The sequence below is a fragment of the Canis lupus genome, chromosome 25 (genome assembly GCF_011100685.1).
Source record: "Canis lupus familiaris isolate Mischka breed German Shepherd chromosome 25, alternate assembly UU_Cfam_GSD_1.0, whole genome shotgun sequence".
Taxonomy (NCBI): Eukaryota; Metazoa; Chordata; class Mammalia; order Carnivora; family Canidae; genus Canis; species Canis lupus.
The window spans coordinates 37,498,513-37,517,453 of record NC_049246.1 but is presented as its reverse complement, the minus strand read 5'-3'; the positions used below and the strand labels follow the sequence as shown (position 1 = coordinate 37,517,453).

The 18,941-nt window shown below is 48.7% G+C and overlaps 1 long non-coding RNA gene across 5 annotated transcripts; it reads left to right on the top strand.

The window, feature by feature from the left end:
• Nucleotides 1-6,152: 6,152 nt before the first annotated feature.
• LOC111092430 lies at nt 6,153-10,760 on the top strand. Of its 5 annotated transcripts, none has more exons than XR_005378262.1 (4): nt 6,153-7,153; nt 8,495-8,567; nt 9,713-9,850; nt 10,098-10,760. It is a non-coding gene; the product is annotated as an uncharacterized LOC111092430 (long non-coding RNA). The 5 variants fall into 5 exon arrangements; XR_005378265.1 differs by having other exon boundaries at nt 8,489-8,567; XR_005378264.1 differs by having other exon boundaries at nt 6,153-8,567; nt 9,713-9,846.
• The last annotated feature ends 8,181 nt before the right edge of the window (nt 10,761-18,941 follow it).

The following is an 18,941-nucleotide window of genomic DNA, read 5'->3' as shown; positions in this document are numbered from 1 at the left end:
TCATTATTTTTTCTTTGTTTACCAAGTCTTTGGGTTCTACTGCATATTCTATGCTGACAGTTCTTCTGGGTTCAGACCAGCTGCATTTCCAGAGCTCGGTGGCCGCCCTCTTTTCTGGACTGCTGTAGACAGCGCAGCACGTAATAAGAGAACATCGACTGTACTCTGAATTTAGCCTTCTGCAGACATGGACAAGGACACCAGCCTCAGGGTTCAGTGACTGGGACAGGGTCTGGCATCAACCCACCCACTGAAGGCCAGAGTAGAAGGAAACAGCAGGGATGGGTGAATTTGTCTCTCTATGAGCCGGACGCCCATCGAGTGCCTTTAGACGTGGCCTCCCAGTTTGCCACATCTTTTTTAAAAATCTTTTTTTTTTAATTTTTTATTTATTTATGATAGTCACGGAGAGAGAGAGAGAGAGGCAGAGACATAGGCAGAGGGAGAAGCAGGCTCCATGCACCAGGAGCCTGATGTGGGATTCGATCCCAGGTCTCCAGGATCGCGCCCTGGGCCAAAGGCAGGCGCCAAACCGCTGCGCCACCCAGGGATCCCCCAGTTTGCCACATCTGGGAGTGGCCCTCCCACACCCCCGCACCCACTCCTGCCCCCTGGAAGTGCAGGCTGTGAACTAGTGCCAGCCTCTCTTCCTTCCCAGCCAGTGGCTTCAGGGAGCCCTTTAGGCTCTGCCGAGGGTCCTAGGGAGGCTGAGTGCTTGGCATCCCACAGCAGAGGCCAGCTCCATTTTTTCTTTGTCCTGCTTTTCTCTCCGGTCTTCCTCCCCACCCTCATCATGTGCCCAGGATCACAGGTCACAAGACCTGCAAGCAAGCTGTCATCTGGCACAGGAAGAGCGTGTGGGCCAGGCTGAGGTCAGGAGACACATCGTGGACAGACAAGTGTGCAGTGTATCAGGAGATGATAAATGCTCATAGCAAAGGGAAGGGGCGAGGGGGGCACCCTCAGGGGCCTGCACAGCCAGGGGAGTGGGCACAGAACCTGAGGGTCTCTGGGATTGCAGTTCTCCAGGCAGAGGGGAGGCATGGGAAGGTGTCCTGAATGCATTCCCTGTGCTGGAAGCATGGGAGGGCAGGGTAGGGGGTGGGGTTAGACCCCAGAGGTCATAGGGCTACAGGTCCTAGAGGGCCAGCCTGGCTCCCAGGGACTGTGCTTTTTGTTCTGAGATGGAAGCCATGGAGGGTTTTGAGAAAAGGGGAGACATGGTGGGACCTAGTGCTTGAAGGGCGGCACTGTACGGTCACACATGCTGGAAGGTGGAGCGGGAGATCAGGACAGGTGTGCACCCAGTGAGAGCCCATGTCCTGGGCTGGTGGAGGCAGGGCCAGGTGGACCGTGGAGTCCTTGCAATTCCTTCATGGACCAAAACTGGGAGAACAAGGCCTCTGGCCTGCACGCGACCACCCAGGCCTCCCAGGTTCTCAGACTGGCAGGTGGTGGGGCCCACAGATCCAGGGTCAGGAGGACATGGTCCTCTCTGGGCTGCCCCAGAGAGCCCTGCGGACACAAGGGTGTTCCCAAGACCAGGGAAACAAGGGGTTTCAGCACATGATGGAGAGCCGGCCCCGGTCAGATGCTGGCTGTCTTCGTGGTGAAGAAGGACGACCAGGTGCCCACGAGGTCCCATCTGGGTCAGAGGTGGTCACCGTGGCTTCGTCCACACCCATTCTACGGGACTGGGCAGCCTGATTCCGTGGATTCTGAAGGAACCAAGCGACAGAAAGGGAGACCAGGTACAGACGACCATTGTGGGGACCCAGGAGGACATGTGCTGTTCTCCCAGGGATTTGACCCTCGTGCGTGGACGCAGGAATGACCCAAGAACCAGGGAACAGTGAAGCCGTGTGAACAGCACTTCCAGGCCTGCGAAGGAGCAGATGGGGCAAGATGGGAAGCGACCCCCAAGCAGGAGGGGGGCCCTGTAAACAGTGTGGTGTTTAAAACAGAAGCTGGGTGTCGGCCCAGGAGGCCCTGGGAGCCCTGGGAATCATGGGGTCAGTGACAGGAGGGGTGATAGTGTCCCCAGTCAGAGAAAGGGGCAGCAGAGCACTGTAGGGTCACCACCAATGGCCTGTCAGCGAGGAGAGCCCCCTCCAGCCGCTGGGAAGCAGGAAGGGAGCTTGCAGGGTGGGCCTGAAATGTGTCCAGTCCTTGGCTACTAATGAGGTGGAAGGAAATCCATGAATTACATATAAGGGCAAGTAGCTTAGAGACCCGAGCTTTGTGGGAGAGGACAGAGGGTCCCAGAGGCCAGAAGAGCCCCTGGAGGGTGGGCAATGGGGGTCACAGGGCGTGGGCCAAAGAGTGGAGAGGCCAGGCTTTGACAGGACCCCTGGGGAGGGTGACACCCGAAGGGCGACGTTGGGAGGGTTGGTTGGGAGGGATGGCATGGCCCCTGGAGTCCTCTCTGCACACCTGCCTGACATGAGGAATTACAGCAGAAGCAACCAGAAACCTTTCCCCCAGAAGCTCAATGTTTGCTGGACATTGATATATCCATAGTGTTTTCTCCTTCATGTGCTGTCAGCCCAGAAGGACTGAGGCTCTACTGCAGGACAAGAGAAAGGAGCCCAGGGTGCATGGGTGGCTCAGTTAGTCAACTCAGGTCATGATCCTGGAGTTCCAGGATCGAGTCCCCTATCAGGCACCCTGCTCAGCAAGAGTCTGCTTCTCCCTCTACCCTCACCCTATTCGTGCTTGCTCTTTCTCTCTCTGTGTGTGTGTCTTTCAAATAAATAAATAAAATCTTTTTTAAAAAGAAAGAAAGAAAGGAGCCCAGAGGAAAGGGTCCCCGCCCAAAGGAAGGGGTCCAGAGCCCCAAGAATGGCAGCAACGGTGGGCAGACTGCGAGCTGAGTTTCTGTGCCTTAAAACCCCATGTGGGCTGCTTGTCATTGAATTACCACATGCATGGCACCCTGTAAAGGAGTCGCTGCTTCACCTCCCCTGCTAAGTCCAACACTGGCAAATCTCCAGGAGGGGGATGGAAATCACTGGCAAGCAAAATGAGATCCTGTGGAGTCAGGAATATAGTTGAGTTTGAGAAGTGCTGGGGAGAAAGGTAACTAGGCAGCCCGGGGCATCTTGCAGGTAAATCATGACTCAGCAGAGTTAAGTTCCCTTCCCAACAGATGTAATGTGTAGATGGTTCAGTAAATAACATCAGTCCAGAGGGCAGCCTCTGCATATTGTATTGGAGAGTAGTGAAAGATGAAAAAGCAAAAGATGAATTAAAGCAAAGACTTTACATTCATGTATGCAGGGCAGCCCTGGTGACTCAGCGGTTTAGCACTGCCTTCAGCCCAGGGTGTGATCCTGGAGACCCTGGATCAAGTCCCACATCGGGCTCCCTGCATGGAGCCTGCTTCTCCCTCTGCCTGTGTCTCTGCCTCTCTCTGTGTGTGTCTGTCATGAATAAATAAATAAACGTTTTTTTTTAAATAAACTCTTAAAAAAAAGATTCCTCAAATACTGCATTGTTTTCAAGTCACTCTGCATGTCAAAAAAAGAGCTATATCTTGTCTTTTGCATAACCTGACTTTATTGCACTAGTCTTTCAGAATGTTATTGATTGCATTTTTTTTTCCTTAGGGAAGATGCATAAGATGGCCTTTTCCAGCAAGTTCAGCCCAAGGTTGTACAGAAGAGTGCTTCCTGAGCAGTAATTTTGAGGCTATCGTCTTGCCAACCTTTTATTTGCTCTGTGGCAGATGCCATGTGATCACTGACCTTCTTAGCTCACATAGTGTATACAGCCCATGCCTGGGACCTCTCGTCTGGTAATATACCCAGGTGATATTGTCACCAGCACAGACTGCACCCACTGCAGGAACTGCTCCCAACACCTCTCTCCAGACCCTGACTCCCATACTGCTTCCAGTCCCTTCTAGCCCCATCCTGCCCCTCCCCTCCGAGAACGGTGTGAGATTTTCTGTACACCCCTTGCCCCACACAAACACAGCTTCTTCTGTTACCAATGGATCGTACATCTGTTGAAACTATGAACCTATGGTGACATAGTGTTATCGCCCAGAATCCATGTTATTACTATATGGTTCACTGTTGGCATTGTATAGTGTATGAGTTTCAACAAATTTATATTGACATGTACAGAGCACACATTTTTCATTTTTATATGGGAGAGCTTGATTTTCGTCTCATGGAGTCAAAGAATGAATCTCGCAAACAAAGGAGAGTGAGTAAAGGGATAGAAGTTTATTAAGTGAGGATACAGAGAAAGCTCTCAGAAGTGAGAGGGGTCCCTACTGGGTTGCTGCTGGGGACTTGTACGCTTGGTCCTTTATTGAAAGCCAAGCAGGGAACCTAAGTATTTTAACTATCTATTGATATCTCCATTGAGTAAGGACTAGATAATCTTTTTTTTAAAGATTTTATTTATTTATTCATGAGAGACACAGAGAGAGAGGCAGAGACAGTGAGGAGAGGTGTGAGACTCACCTTGCTGCAGATCACTCACTCCATTGCTGTAACTTTACTTTATTCACTGTATTTATGTAAGCCTTGCAATGTGGGTGTGTGAGGTTTCTAGCTTTTTTTTTTTTTTTTTTAAGATTTTATTTATTTATTCATGAGAGACACAGGCAGAGGGAGAAGCAGGCTCCATGCAAGGAGCCCGATGCGGGACTCGATCCCAGGACTCCAGGATCAGGCAGGCCCTGGGCTGAAGGCAGGCGCTAAACCACTGAGTCACCCGGGATCCCCAAGTTTTCTAGCTTTATTCCTCAGTCATATGTTGTGTATTCTAGGTTTAGCAAGTAGCTTTGCTTGCATGTTGGTTGGGGTTAAGCTGAATCTGCACATCAAATTAGGAAGAATTGTCAATTTAAGAATATGGAGTCTGTGGGTCATGAAAAACAAACATCTCTGTATTTTATCTTATATATTTTTTTAAGATTTTATTTTATTCATGTGACACACACACACACACACACACACACACACACACACACAGAGGCAGAGGGAGGAGCAGGCTCCATGCAGGGAGCCCGACGTGGGACTCGACCCTGGGACTCGACCCCAGGCCTCCAGGATCATGCCTTGGGCCGAAGGCAGGCGCTAAACCATTGGGCCACCCAGGCGTCCCCCTACTTGTCCGTGTTAATTCAGATTTTGTTTGCGATCTTTCAGCAGGTTTATGATGCTTCTGAATGCAGATTTTTACAGATGTTCTTAGGTTCATAACTAAGGACTTCAATTTGGGGGAGGTCAAGGGGACATCAAAAATGGCGTTTTTCAACGTTCAAATTCAATCGTTAATTACGAACGTGTGGGAAAGCAGCTGGCCCCTATAAATCGACTTTATACTTGGATTCTTGGTGTCCCCAGGCGCGGCGGTGGAGCACGGGGCGCTGGCGGCCCTTCACGCTCCCCGCGGCCAGGAGGGGGCGCCAGGCAACCCCGAGCGGGGGGGGGGGCTCCGAGCTCCTGCGCTGCGCCCCGCGCTCCCACCCCCACCCCCACCCCCACCCCCCGGGGCCGAGGGCAGCGCATGCGCCCTCCGCGGCGGCGCGGCGAAGGGGGGGGCGTGCGGGGCCCCCGGGGGCCGAGCTCGGGCGGGGAGCGCGCAGCCTCGCTCAGGGGCGTCCCCGCGGGGGTCACCGCCTGCGCTCCCACGGGCCGGGTAGGGGCTCCTCCCGCCCACCGCTCGGGGGGCCGGAGGCGCGGGGCGGGGCGACCCCGCGGGGGCTGGGAGGAGGGTCGGGCGGGAAGGGTTGGGGCGGGGTGGGGAGGGGAGGGAGGTCCGCGGCTGGAGGGTTAGGGGTCCCGGGGCTGGGGGCGGGCGGACACCCCGTGGCGGGGAGGGTTAGGGGGCGGGGGGGTCTGTGCAGGGGTGGGGGGACCGGGGGTGCAGGGAGGGGGGCTCCCTGCAGGGACTGGGAGGAGGGTCTAGCGGGAAGGGGTCGGGGTAGGGGGGATCCCTGCGGTCTGTGGCAGGAGGGTTAGGGGTCTGTGCAGGGGGTGGGGGGACAGGGACCGGGGGTGGGGGGCCCGGGGGTGCGAGGAGGGGGTTCCCTGCAGGGACCGGGAGGAGAGCCCGTCCCGGGAGGGCGGGAGGGCTACGGGGCGGGGGCCGGGGGAGGAGGGAGGAGGGAGGAGGGAGCGGGGCAGGGAGGAGGGGGGAGGCAGGAGGCCAGCGGAGCGGGACCTGCACCCGCGCGAGGAGAGGTCGGCGCCGTCCGAGTCCGCCGCGCTCAGGAATGTAACCTTTACCCGTGAAGGTGGAATTTCCGGGCCGGTCCTAGGAGGTCCCGACGGACCCCAGCCTCCCCTGGAGGCAACTTCGCCTAACAATGCATTCCTTGCTAATGAATTCCTTGTCTCTTTAATCCCTGGGCTCTGCCTTCTAAAACCTTTCTCTGGTTTAGCTCGGGAGAGCTCCCCTCTGCTTGCTGGGCTGGACGCTGCGCCAATCCACAAACCCGTTAATAAAGCCCATTTATCCTCGAATTTGCTGGATTGAAGGCTTTTTCAACATGTGAAAGAGAAATGGGGCGTCTGTGTATTTGCTTCTCCTGGTTCTTACGGATTCATGGTCTTACAGCTCCTAAAGTAGCTGAAAAAACGTGTACAAACATTTGAAATTCCAAAGTTGAATTTGTACCCAAAACAGAAGTATTTCCAATATCTTTTCTTTGTTGTTTCAGATTCAGAAAGAATATTCTTAAGTTTTGTAACAGTTTTAGGTGCATCTAGCCTGTTTTCAGAAGTCACTCTCTCTCCTTTGCTGTAAGGAGAGGGACAGGCCTAAACAGCACAGAACTTATTACCAGAATTTCTCCCTGGAGAATTGTAGTAACTATTTCCTCTTTGTTCAAAATAACATACCACGCTGGTAATTTGCGTTTTTTAAAAAGGCCAAAATGGTTTTGATTTCCGCAGTGTGCACTTCCTTTTTTGAGATTCACTACATTAGTACGTTTAATTTCTGTGAAAATTCTTCTGGTGGTGATGTGTAGCACAAAGCAGAAGGAAGGTAGATCCTGCAGCCCGCTGCCAAGTCTGAGAGGTGGGCTGAGAAGATCCTTCTCCAGGAAGCTCCCAGCTGTCTTACCGTTAATGCAGCGCTGGCGGGACCAACGGCCTCAGACTGACAATAACCAGGCCCCCAGGACCCTGTGAGTCGTCTTTTGCATACAAAAGCCCTTTTGGAAACTTCCCCTGTGTTTACCTTCCCCCCACTCCATGGTACATAATCAGTTTTTAATAAAACTGATGTGGTTTTGGGGTATTGGGGTCTGGAGCTGACAGCCAAGGAAATTCTTCAAAGGTCTTTGGTGCAAAAAGGTGGTTTTATTAAAGCCTGGTTGGGGCGGGGGGTGGAGCAGGACCCGTGGGCAGGAAGAGCTGCTGGCCCGAGGTTGTGAGGGTGGCTGATGATCTCCGTGGGAGCTGGAGGGTGGAGGGGGGGGAGCGGTGAGGACAAAGGGAGGTTTCCAGAAGGCTTTCATATGTTAAGGAGGACCTAGGAGACACCGGAGGCCTGCCTATTGTCAGGCTGAGGCTGTTTGTCCCTCCAGCGAGGCATCTAAGTGAAGGCAGTTGGGAGCTTCCTGGAGGAAGGTTCTACTCTGCCGGTCTCAAGTCTTTGTCAAGGAAGGAGCTGCAGGTTTTAAGGACATTTAATTTTATTTGCATTTCCTTCTGCTTCTGTCTCCCCCACATCTTCTGTGATCTTAGGGCTCCAGGACATTGAATCTATGGGTCTCTGGAAGTCAGGCTACTGATAAGAACACTTACTCCTTGTAAATCACTAAGACTGGTCCAGTAGAGGAGATTCCTGTCCTGCAGGACGGTGATCTCTAATCACTCAGCCATTTGTTTTTCCTTCCCTTAATTTTAGGGCAGCCAGGAATGCCTGAGGAATGTCACACACATCCCCCCTGGAGGGAGGGAGGGTTGAGGGTGTCAGCTTATACTCTGTCCTCAGCCTGCCTTCTCCTTCATGAAAACCACCTTTTTGGCACTGAAATCATCTCCATTCTTTCTTGACCCCTCGCTCCTGGATCCCACATCAAATCACATCAATTGTAAAGCAGGACATGAAACTCCACAGTACTTTGAAACTGTCTAATGGTTTACAAGAAAAACACAATCCTAATCATAACCAGACCTCCAAGAACCTATAGACTCAATTTCCTGCAGCCCTAACATCACCTTCATCTCCATAGGACAAAAGACCGTATATAATCAGTCACTCCTCACAGGTTCGAATGAAGCTCTTTGCCCTCAGGTCCTGTCCCTGGGCTTTCATAAAACCACCTCTTTGCACCAAAGACGTCTCAAGAAGTCTTTCTTGACCATAGCGCTCCACGATCCCACATCAAACTTCTTTATTAATATGTGCTAATTACATTTAGAAAGAATAATGGAGTTTGGGCAACAAAATGGAATTGCAGATCATAATTGTGATTTACTTTTTAAAATTTCATTTATTTATTTATTCATGAGAGACACAGAGAGGCAGAGAGAGAGGCGTCCCAAGATTCCTAATGTTTTTACAAGAATGTTCTTCCTCAGTCAACGCAAAATGTATGTATATTTAATTCACTTATACAGTCCTGAGATCGAGAAAATAATCAACCCTAATGAATTGCATTAACATTCAATTTTTCATTTATTGGGACCCCTGGGTGGCTCAGTGGTTGGGCATCTGCCTTTGTCTCAGGGCGTGATCCCATGTTGCTGGGATCAAGTCCCCCTTTGGGCTGTCCGCATGGAGCCTGCTTCTCCCTCTGTCTCTGCCTCTCTCTCTCTCTCCTCTCTCTCTCTCTCTCTCTCTCTGTCTGTCATGGATGAATAAATAAGATCTTTAAAAAAACAAAAACAAATTATCATTTATTAAAACACAACAGATATTATTTCCAATTTATTGATAGTTTTAATCTACTCAAAATAACTCGAATGTTTATATGCAACCCTTTCAGTTCCCACTCTTCTCCAGCAGCTGAAAGAGGGATGCAACTTTGCAAATAATGTTCACATTCAAATATGTGAGTCCTTAAATATGAGGTCTTCTTGAACTAGCTCCTGTATCTGTCTTATTCATTTAACCAACCAAAAAAGAAACATTCAATGAAAATATCCTTTGTACTAGTAGCTGCGTGTGCTCCCGGGGATGTGGAATAAGACATTTATAAAACAAAAACAAAAATACAAAAAACACATCTATCCTCCTTCAAAGACTTCAAAGATTAGTGGGGACACACAAAAAATTATAGTACCAGTGATAATTTCTGCAATAAAAATATATTTGCAATTCTATGGGAAAATACAAGAGGCAATGGGCCACTTTATAACAAAAACTGATAAAGGGGAGCCTAGGCGGCTCAGCCGGCATCTGTCTTGGATTTGGATTTGATTCCAGGGTCCTGGGATGAATCTCAAGTTAGGATCCTGCTCAGGGGGGTAGTCTGCTTCAACCTGTCCCCTCTGCTCATGCTCTCTCTTGCTATCTCTCTCTCTCAAATAAATTTTAAAAATCTTTAAAGAATAAAAAAAAAAAAATCTTTAAAGAATAATAAATAAAAATAAAAATTCCTTTTGGATTTTATTGCACAAATAAAACACAGGTCCCTTTTTATCATTAGCTACAATCTTAGCAATATCGACATTATGATGACATAGAAGTTCAACTAAATTTGGAAACACTCTAGGGTTTGTGCTTCCTTTCCTAGGTTTTGACTAATTGTGTTGCACAACTGATTCATTATCTAAATCTGAGTCTGAAGGCAAGAATACAGAAGTAAAGAAATCAGATGAGTAGAAACTGGAGGATTGGCAAGATCAATGTCAGGGCGGCTGGAAGCCTGTGGGTAACTTCACCAATGCTCCACTTAGACCGGTTGTATCTTCTTCTAAGTGTCATCTCCCTGGGGCCCGACCTGGATTTGTTGTTAAGTCTGGGTGTGTCCTCTCCCAGATGGGCACCAGGGATAGCATCTCAATGCCACTGAGCACTCCAAGTAGATACTCTGTGAATTCTGTCCCAATCAAGCGGTTATTCAACAACTGGGGGACACAACACAAATGCTAGGTGACTTTTTTTTTTTTTTTTTTAAGACAGAAAATAACAAGCGTTGGTGAGGATGTGGAGAAACTGGAATCTGTACAGTCTAGGGGGAAGGCAAAATGGTGCAGCTGATCGGGAAATAAGTTTGACAGTTCCTCAGAAACTTAACCATGGAGCTACCGTGGGGCCCAGCAATTCCACCCCCAAGTGCACACCCAGAACGAATGAAAACATAAGTCCACACAAACACGTATAAACAAATGTTTACAGCTGCATTCTTCCTGATGGTAGAAAAGTGGAAATAGCTCAAGGGTCCTTCGACTGATGAGCACAAAGGCTAAATGTGGTCTACTCGTAGACTGGAATGTTATTTGGCAATAAAATGGCTTGATGTACAGATACAAGCTACCACATGGGTAAGCCTTGAATATGTTATGCGATGTGAAAGAAGCCCGTCACAAAAGGCCAATATTGTATGGTTCTATTCCTATGAACTGTCCAGAATGGACAAATGTATGGAGGAAGAAAATGTTATGGGTCAATTGAGAGTGACCACTAATGGGTAAGGGGACTCCTTTTGAAGGTAATGAGAACATTCTGGAATTGGGTGGTGGTAACAACTGCATGACCTTGTGAGTAAACTAGAACAATTGAAATGTACACTTTTTTTTTTTAAGATTCTATTCATGAGACACACACACACACACACAGAGGCAGAGACACAGGCAGAAGGAGGAGCAGGCTCCATGCAGGGAGCCTGACATGGGACCTGATCCCAGAACTCCAGTATCATGCCCTGGACTGAAGGCAGGCGCTAAATACGCTGAGCCACCCTGGAATCCCAGAAATGTATACTTTAAAGGGGCATTTGGGGGACACCTGGGTGGCTCAGTGGTTGAGCATTTGCCTTCCACCAGGGCGTGATCCCAGTTCAGGGATCAAGTCCCGCACCGGACTCCCTGCGAGGAGTCTGCTTCTCCCTCTGCCTATATCTCTGCCTCTCTTTCTGTGCCTCTCATGAATAAATAAATAAGATATTAAAAGATAAATAAATAAATAAATAAATAAATAAATAAATAAATAAATAAGTATTTGGTATGTGCATTATATCTCAATGTAACAAAATACGAGAAAGGCCAAGTATTTTTTTTTTTTTTTTAAGGCCAAGTATTTTATCAATGCTGTCACAGCAGAAGATTCCTCAAATGACCTATATCCACCCATATACAACTGCTCAGGCCTGTCTGGTAGGATGGCTCCTCAAATATTGGGAGGTGCCATCAGGAGGCATGCCACCCCTGGTGCTGGCAGGGAAGACTCAGGAAGGATGCCTTTGGTTTGCCTGTGACTCTAGAAAAATTCGCCTGTTCCCTTGAGGGCCCTGCACCCTCTTCTGCTGACCTGGAATACCCAGAGACTACCCTTAGCCAAAAAGTCACCAAATACCTATCTAAGTCAACTAGGGGGCTCAGAAAACATCATGACTTCATGGAAAGGCTGGAGAAAACTTTAGTGCCTGCACGAGTGTCCTTAAAATTTTCTGGGTGTGCTCAGAGCCCAGCAACTATCGCTGTCAAAAATTGAGGCACAAGGGCAGCCCCGGTGGTGCAGCAGTTTAGCGCCGCCTGGAGCCCAGGGTTTGATCCTGGGGACCCTGGATCGAGTCCCATGTGAGGCTCCCTGCATGGACCCTGCTTCTCCCTCTGCCTGTGCCTCTGCCCCTGTGTGTGTGTGTGTGTGTGTGTGTGTGTGTCTCTATAAATAAATAAATAAAATCTTAAAAAAATTGAGGCACAAAACGGGATCATCAGCCCATCTGAGCTTCTGGAAACATTGAGTCCTCTTGTCCCAAGAAAGACCACAGCTGTGCTGGAAGGTGAGGGCAGCTTGCCCGCCCCTAGTTTTCTAAGTCCTTCTGGGCTCCCTGAGAGGGGTCTGCAGGCCTTTGTCACCCTCCACTGCGTCGGGTCCCCTGGAGCTCAGGGGAGTTCTCATTCCAACACTCCTGGGCCTTGGGCCTTGATATGTAATAGAGACCTCTGGGCTCCAGGAGTCTGAGTGGAATAGATGGCAGAAGGGCAAGCAGAATGGAAGGAAACATTAGATGGAAACAGAGAGGGTGACAAACCATGAGAGATGCTGAACTTTATTTTTTTTTAAAGATTTTATTTATTCATGAGAGACACAGGCAGAGGGAGAAGCTGACTCCATGCAGGGAGCCCGACATGGAACTCGATCCTGGGACTCCAGGATCATGCCCTGGGCCGGAGGCAGGCGCTAAACCACTGAGCCACCCAGGAATCCCAACACTGAACTTTAGAAACAAACTGAGGGTCGCTGCCGGGTGTGGGGGGATAACTGGGGGATGGGCATGAAGGAGAGCACATTATGGGATGAGCACTGGGTGTTATAGGCAACTGATGAATCACAGACCTCTACCCCTGGCACTAATAATACAGTATATGTTAACCAAATGGAATTTAAATTAAAAATAATAAGAAGGGGGATCCCTGGGTGGCGCAGCGGTTTGGCGCCTGCCTTTGGCCCAGGGCGCGATCCTGGAGACCCGGGATCGAATCCCACGTCAGGCTCCCGGTGCATGGAGCCTGCTTCTCCCTCTGCCTGTGTCTCTGCCTCTCTTTCTCTCTCTGTGTGACTATCATAAATAAAAAAAAAAAAAAAAAAAAAAATTAAAAATAATAAGAAGGGCAGCGGGATGCTAAGAGGGGAGTGTGCTCCTTTCTTTTTTTTTTTTTAATTTTTATTTATTTATGATAGTTACAGAGAGAGAGAGAGAGGCAGAGACACAGGCAGAGGGAGAAGCAGGCTCCATGTACCGGGAGCCCGATGTGGGACTCGATCCCGGGTCTCCAGGATCGCGCCCTGGGCCAAAGGCAGGCGCCAAACCGCTGCGCCACCCAGGGATCCCAGTGTGCTCCTTTCTTAACGTATGTCCCAGGCACGGCTTCTGCATGCCGTGCAGATCTGACTCCTGCCTTTCTCACAGGGCACCCAGCCCCTCCATCAGCCAAAGCTCTGCAATCTGCTGGTCGTCACATGATGGGCAGTCTGAGACCAGGGTTGGAGCATCTGCCTCCACCCATCAGGCCTGTCCTCTAGGGTTCTGTGCACTTGCCAAGCTCATTCATGCCCTCCTCTTGTTTGGGTTTCTATTCCATCCAGTCTGTCATTTTTGCCTAGGGGACAATTTTCTTTGTGTAACCCTAGGAGCCTAAATCTAAAATACACCCTGAGCCCAGACATTAGTAACTACACTTCAAGAAGTCTGTTCGTCGAATCTCACATCTCCTTAGATTTACAGTTATCATCAGTAATAGTATTAGTAGTGTGCAAACTAAGTAAAGGCAAAGTCTTTGCCCTAAGATACATTCCTTTCAATAACCAGGAAGGATCTTTGAACGCTTATCCAGAGTTGGCTATCTGCTGAATCAACACTTTTGATAAGCCAGGTCATATGATTTCCCCAGTGAATCAAAGACAAAAATCAGGACGCCTGGGTGGCTCAGTGGTTGAGCGTCTGCCTTAGGGTCAGGTCATGATCTCCGTCTGGGGATCAAGTCCCGCATCGGGCTCCCTCGCCGGGAGCCTGCTTCTCCCTCTGTCTGTGTCTCTGTGTCTCTCATGAATACATACATACATACATACATACATCTTTCGGGGAAAAAAAAGACAAAAATCATCAAGATAGAAAGGCGGCTGGGTGGCTCAGTCGGGTATGCCTCTGACTCGATTGCAGCTCAGGTCACAATCTCAGGGTCCTGAGTTCAAGCCTTGTGGCAGGCTCTGTGCTGAGCACTAAATGAGGAGCCTGGTTTTTTTTTTTTTTAATTTTTTTTTTTATTTATGATAGTCACACAGAGAGAGAGAGAGAGAGAGGCAGAGACATAGGCAGAGGGAGACGCAGGCTCCATTCCCTGGGAGCCCGACATGGGATTCGATCCTGGGTCTCCCGGATCGCGCCCTGGGCCAAAGGCAGGCACTAAACCACTGCGCCACCCAGGGTTCCCAGGAGCCTGGTTAAGATTCTCTCCTTCCCTCTCTGTTCCTCCCCATTGCACCCTGCCTGCAAGCACATTTGCTCTCTCTCTCTCTCAAAATAATAATAATAATAATAATAATAATAATAATAATAATAATAATTCATGCACTTTGTACAACAAACGTGGGTGGATGTGGCACAGTCACTCAAGTGCTGTTCCACTGATGTAAATCAGAGAAGTTTTAGTTGTGAGGGGACATAGGTAAGAGGTGCACAGGAATTCTTAACCCAACGAAAATCAAATACAGAACACTGCTAGGCAAAAGTTTCTAGAACTGCTGAGGTCTTCCTTCTGAAGTCAGCTCTGTTCTGAGCATAAGACACATGATGTCAAAATGAATACATCAATAAAAGACTTGAAAAACGTGTTGAGTGAGTAGAGGTAGAAGCTGGGTGGAGGCTACCTACAATAATGCTCTTAGTAATGAAAGACTTGGCTCTGGAAATAATGATGCAAGTCAGCATCCTAGTGTGCCAGATCTTGCCTTCTGGATGTCTTATGTTCTTCAATTTTGAAAAATGCCAGAAGAAGTCTATTTTGGATGTATAAAAATTATATATAAAAATCTCACATCCTTGGGCAGCCCGGGTGGCTCACCGGTTTAGCACCTGCCTTCATCCCAGGGTGTGACCCTGGAGACCCCGGATCGAGTCCCGCATCGGGCTTCCTGCATGGAGCCTGCTTCTCCCTCCGCCTGTGCCTCTGCCTCTCTCTGTCTCCTCTCTGTGTACTCTCATGAATAAATAATAAAATCTTTAAAAAAAAAAATCTGACATCCTTTTCTGACATCCCTGTGTGCCAGAATGTAGCCACATTCATTTGTTTGTGTAAGCTCCAAGAAGGCGGGAGGGACTTGGTCTGTTTTTCACACTGTAATCTGTACCAAGATGCCATGTTGGTGTGGAATTAGTGGATGACTTCCATGCAGGTTTTGGGATGGCCATTCGTTGGATGGAAGCTTCAAGCTATGGTATCACACTGTAATATTCTGTATGGATTTCAGGGACAGATAATACAGATTTCCCCACAGCAAACTGATGCAAGGTGAGTAGGGACATACAGGGTGGTGGGTAGGTGCTGGTGAAGGAAGATGTGAAGAGCAGAGGTTGCTCCTGGACAAAGATTGGCCCGTGTTCCCCCTCTGGCTTTGGATCACTGAGGTCAGTGCCCTCCCCAGTGTCTTTGGGTGGGCATTTGCAAGCAGGGATCAGGACCTCCTGGGCCTGAGTTGAGCAGATTGGGTAGCATGGTATTGAGGGATGACATACTGTTGGGGGTTTAAAGTTCATGGCAGACTAGCTGCTGCACTGCAGGGATGTGGGTGTGGGTCAGGAGTCCTGAGCCCAGTAGGGTAGCTGCTGCCCTATTGCCAGCTGGACAGCAGCTGGGTTCCCAGCATGCTCTCAGCCAGCGTCCTCCCAGGAACCCTCAGCTGCACACTTGCTATACTCCTGATTTGCTTTCCCTTTCTGCTCCTTTTCCTTCACTTTGGAGGTACCAGTGACATAGGAAAGACACTAGGGTTCAAAGTTGAAAGCCGAGAAAGATGCCTTTGGTTCAAAAAGGTGGTTTTATTATTATTATTATTATTTTAAATAATTAATTTATTTATTCACAAGAGACACACACAGAGAGGCAGAGACATAGGAAGAGGGAGGAGAAGCAGGCTCCATGCAGAGAGCCCAATGCAGGACTCTATCCTGGGAATCTGGGATCACGCCCTGAGCCAAAGGCAGATGCTCAACCTCTGAGCCAGCCAGGCATCCCAAAAAGGTGCTTTTGGTTTTGTTTTTTAACGATTTTATTTATTTATTCATGAGAGACACAGAAAGAGAGAGGCAGAGACACAGGCAAAGGGAGAAGCAGGCTCCCTGCTAGGACCTGATGCGGAACTCGATCCTGGATCCTTAGCGGAAGGCAGATGCTCAACCACTGAGCCATCCAGGTGTCCCAAAAAGATGGTTTTATTAAAGCACAGGGACAGAAACTGTGGGTAGAAAGACCTGCCCTGGGGTTGTGAGGGCTGGTGATTATGTGTCTTTAAGCTGGGTGGGGGGGTCAGGGAGAGCATGAGTCTCTAAGTAATTTTGGAAGCAATGTTTCCAGGACCTTGAGGGGGCTAGCTATTGTTGGGGAAGGTCATTTGTTACCATCTAATAAAACCTGAGTCATGAGACTCTTTGGATGTACATCAGTGGGCTATATCCTTGGGCGATGATTGCCAACTCGTATCTTGGAGGGTAGAGATAAAGGAAGTTTCCAAAGGGATTTTTATATGTTAAAATAGACTCACAAGAGCCTGGGGTCTGGCTAGGACTGCCTGTTGCCCTCAGCAGAGTATCCCCACCTAGGGAGTTGAGCTCCCAGAGAAGTCACTGCTTGTCTCATGGCTTTGTCGGTGGGTTGTAGGAAGTGAGGACATTTATTTTCTCTTCTGCCTCATTTCCCACATCACCAGGGATTCCTCAGAGATACTGCAGTTGGGCCCCAGACCACTGCAACAAAGCAAATACTGCAGTAAAGTGACTCTAATATAGTTTTTTTTGTTTTGTTTTCTGACATGTATAAGAGTTATATTCATACTATACTGTAGCCTATTAAGTGTACAATAGCATTATGTCTAAAAAAGCCAATGTGACTGCCTTTCATTAAAAAATACTTCAGGGGATCCCTGGGTGGCTCAGCGGTTTAGCACCTGCCTTGGGCCCGGGGTATGATCCTGGAATCCCAAGATCAAGTCCCGCTTCAGGCTCCCTGCATGGAGCCTGGTTCTCCCTCTGCCTGTGTCTCTTCTTCTCTCTCTCTCTCATGAATAAATAAATAAGATCTTTAAAAAAATACTTCATTACTAAAAAATGCTCACCCTCATGTGAGCCTTTGGTTAGCCCCTTTGCTGGTGGAGGGTCTTGCCTCCATGCTGACGGCCACCAAACCAGCAGAGTGGTGGTTGCTAAAGGTGCGGTGATTGAGGCAGTTTCTTAAGACAACAGGGAGGCCTTGCTGGCTCAGTCAGTGAAGCATCCGAGTAGGTTTCGGGGCTCCCCTCAGGTTGTGATCTCAGGGTCTTGAGATGGAGCCCCGCGCTGGACTCTGCACTCAACTCCTGATCCCACCCCTGCCAGCTCACTCTCTTTCTCTTCAAAATAAATCAATAAATCTTTAAAGTAAGACAACGGTAAAGTTTGCCACATCCATGGATTCTTCAAGATTTTCTCTGATGCTGTTTGAGAACACTTCACCCACAGTAGAACTTCTTTCAGAATCTGAGCCAATCCTCTCAAACCCCAGGGCTGCTGAATTTATATGAGGGTCTAAATCCTTTGTAGTCATCTCACCACCTTCACGGTGTCCTCCCCAGGAGCATATTCCACCTCAAGACGTCCTGATGTGGGCACTTTGTCATTCGCTCTGGGAGGCCTGTATTTTACTCTCCCATCTTCGGAGGACCCTTCTGATGGTTTTTATTATCGTCATCATCATAAAGAATGTCTTCAATATTACTGATGTTCATCAGCATTTTTTTTTTTTTTTTAGATTTTATTTATTTATTCATGAGAAACACACAGAGAGAGGCAGAGCCATGGGCAAAGGGGGAAGCAGGCTCCAGGGAAGGAGCTTGATGTGGGACTGGATCCCAGGACTCCAGGATCATGCCCTGGGCAGAAGGCAGACGCTCAACCACTGAGCCACCCCGGCGTCCCTCATCAGCATTATTGTAATTATTGCTGCGATTATCAAACACCGCTGTTGTCATAAAACATTAAATCATGTTTCTCCAGCCAATCAGGATCTGATTTACTGGATAGGGTGACCAAGTACTCTCAACACAAACACATAGGTGCTCCCTCACTGGAGGTCATTTCTCCTGGGGAGTGCCTGGAAATTTTCAATGCCCTGTCCAGATGCCCAGACTTAAAAGGGGGAATCTTGTCCTGTCTGAGCTCCTGGAAAATACTCTAAGGTACTTGGAGTCCAGTGGGGGCTCATGGCTGCCTAAAGGTACTGGGAGGGCATCCTCAGACCTCCAGTCACTTCAGATTTCCTAAGACCCTTGGGGCACAAAATCCACGGGGGCAGGTTGGGGTCTTGAGAGAAGTATCCACCTACTGGCACCTGTACAAAATTTCCTAAGTACATCTCAGAACCTGGGAGCCATTCACGCCACCCCCAAGTCACCCGCCTCTGGCTGTGGACACTGAGGAGGATGCCTAGGCACTGGTCTCATGGTCCGTCAACAGCCCCAAACATGAGGGTGGCTAGCAGAAAGTGCAAGGCAAGTCGGCACTGAGACAGGGCTGCGGCCTCCTGTTTGCTGTAGGCAGGGCTCTGGACAGAGGCAAAGATGGATCCCAAGTCCAGCTTCCCTGGGAAACACACACACACACACACACACACACACACCCCTATAGGAACCAAAGAACTGCCTGACAGGTTGTTTTCCAGATGAGTGCCCTCTCATATTATGCTAATTTCTATTTTCAGCATTTTGGAACAATAGATACATATAAATAATAACAAAATATTGCTCCTAGGACAGGAGTTGGATTATACAAGAAATACATATGAACATGTATTCTAGGACGTCCTCCTTTTTTTTATTATTTTTTTTTTAGGATGTCCTTGATGTAAACAAGATGCATACTAAACATATAACGTGTCACCTGGAAACCATATCTCAGGTAAACAAAATCCATGCAAGTAGTTTTTTATGTTAAATTCGATTCTTTCCATGCCTCACTTGACCTCCTTGACAAAAATCATGAGCCCTATCAAAGTGAGTTCCTGCTCCCCTGAATATGTTTCTGATGCATGATGCTACATAAGATATGAATG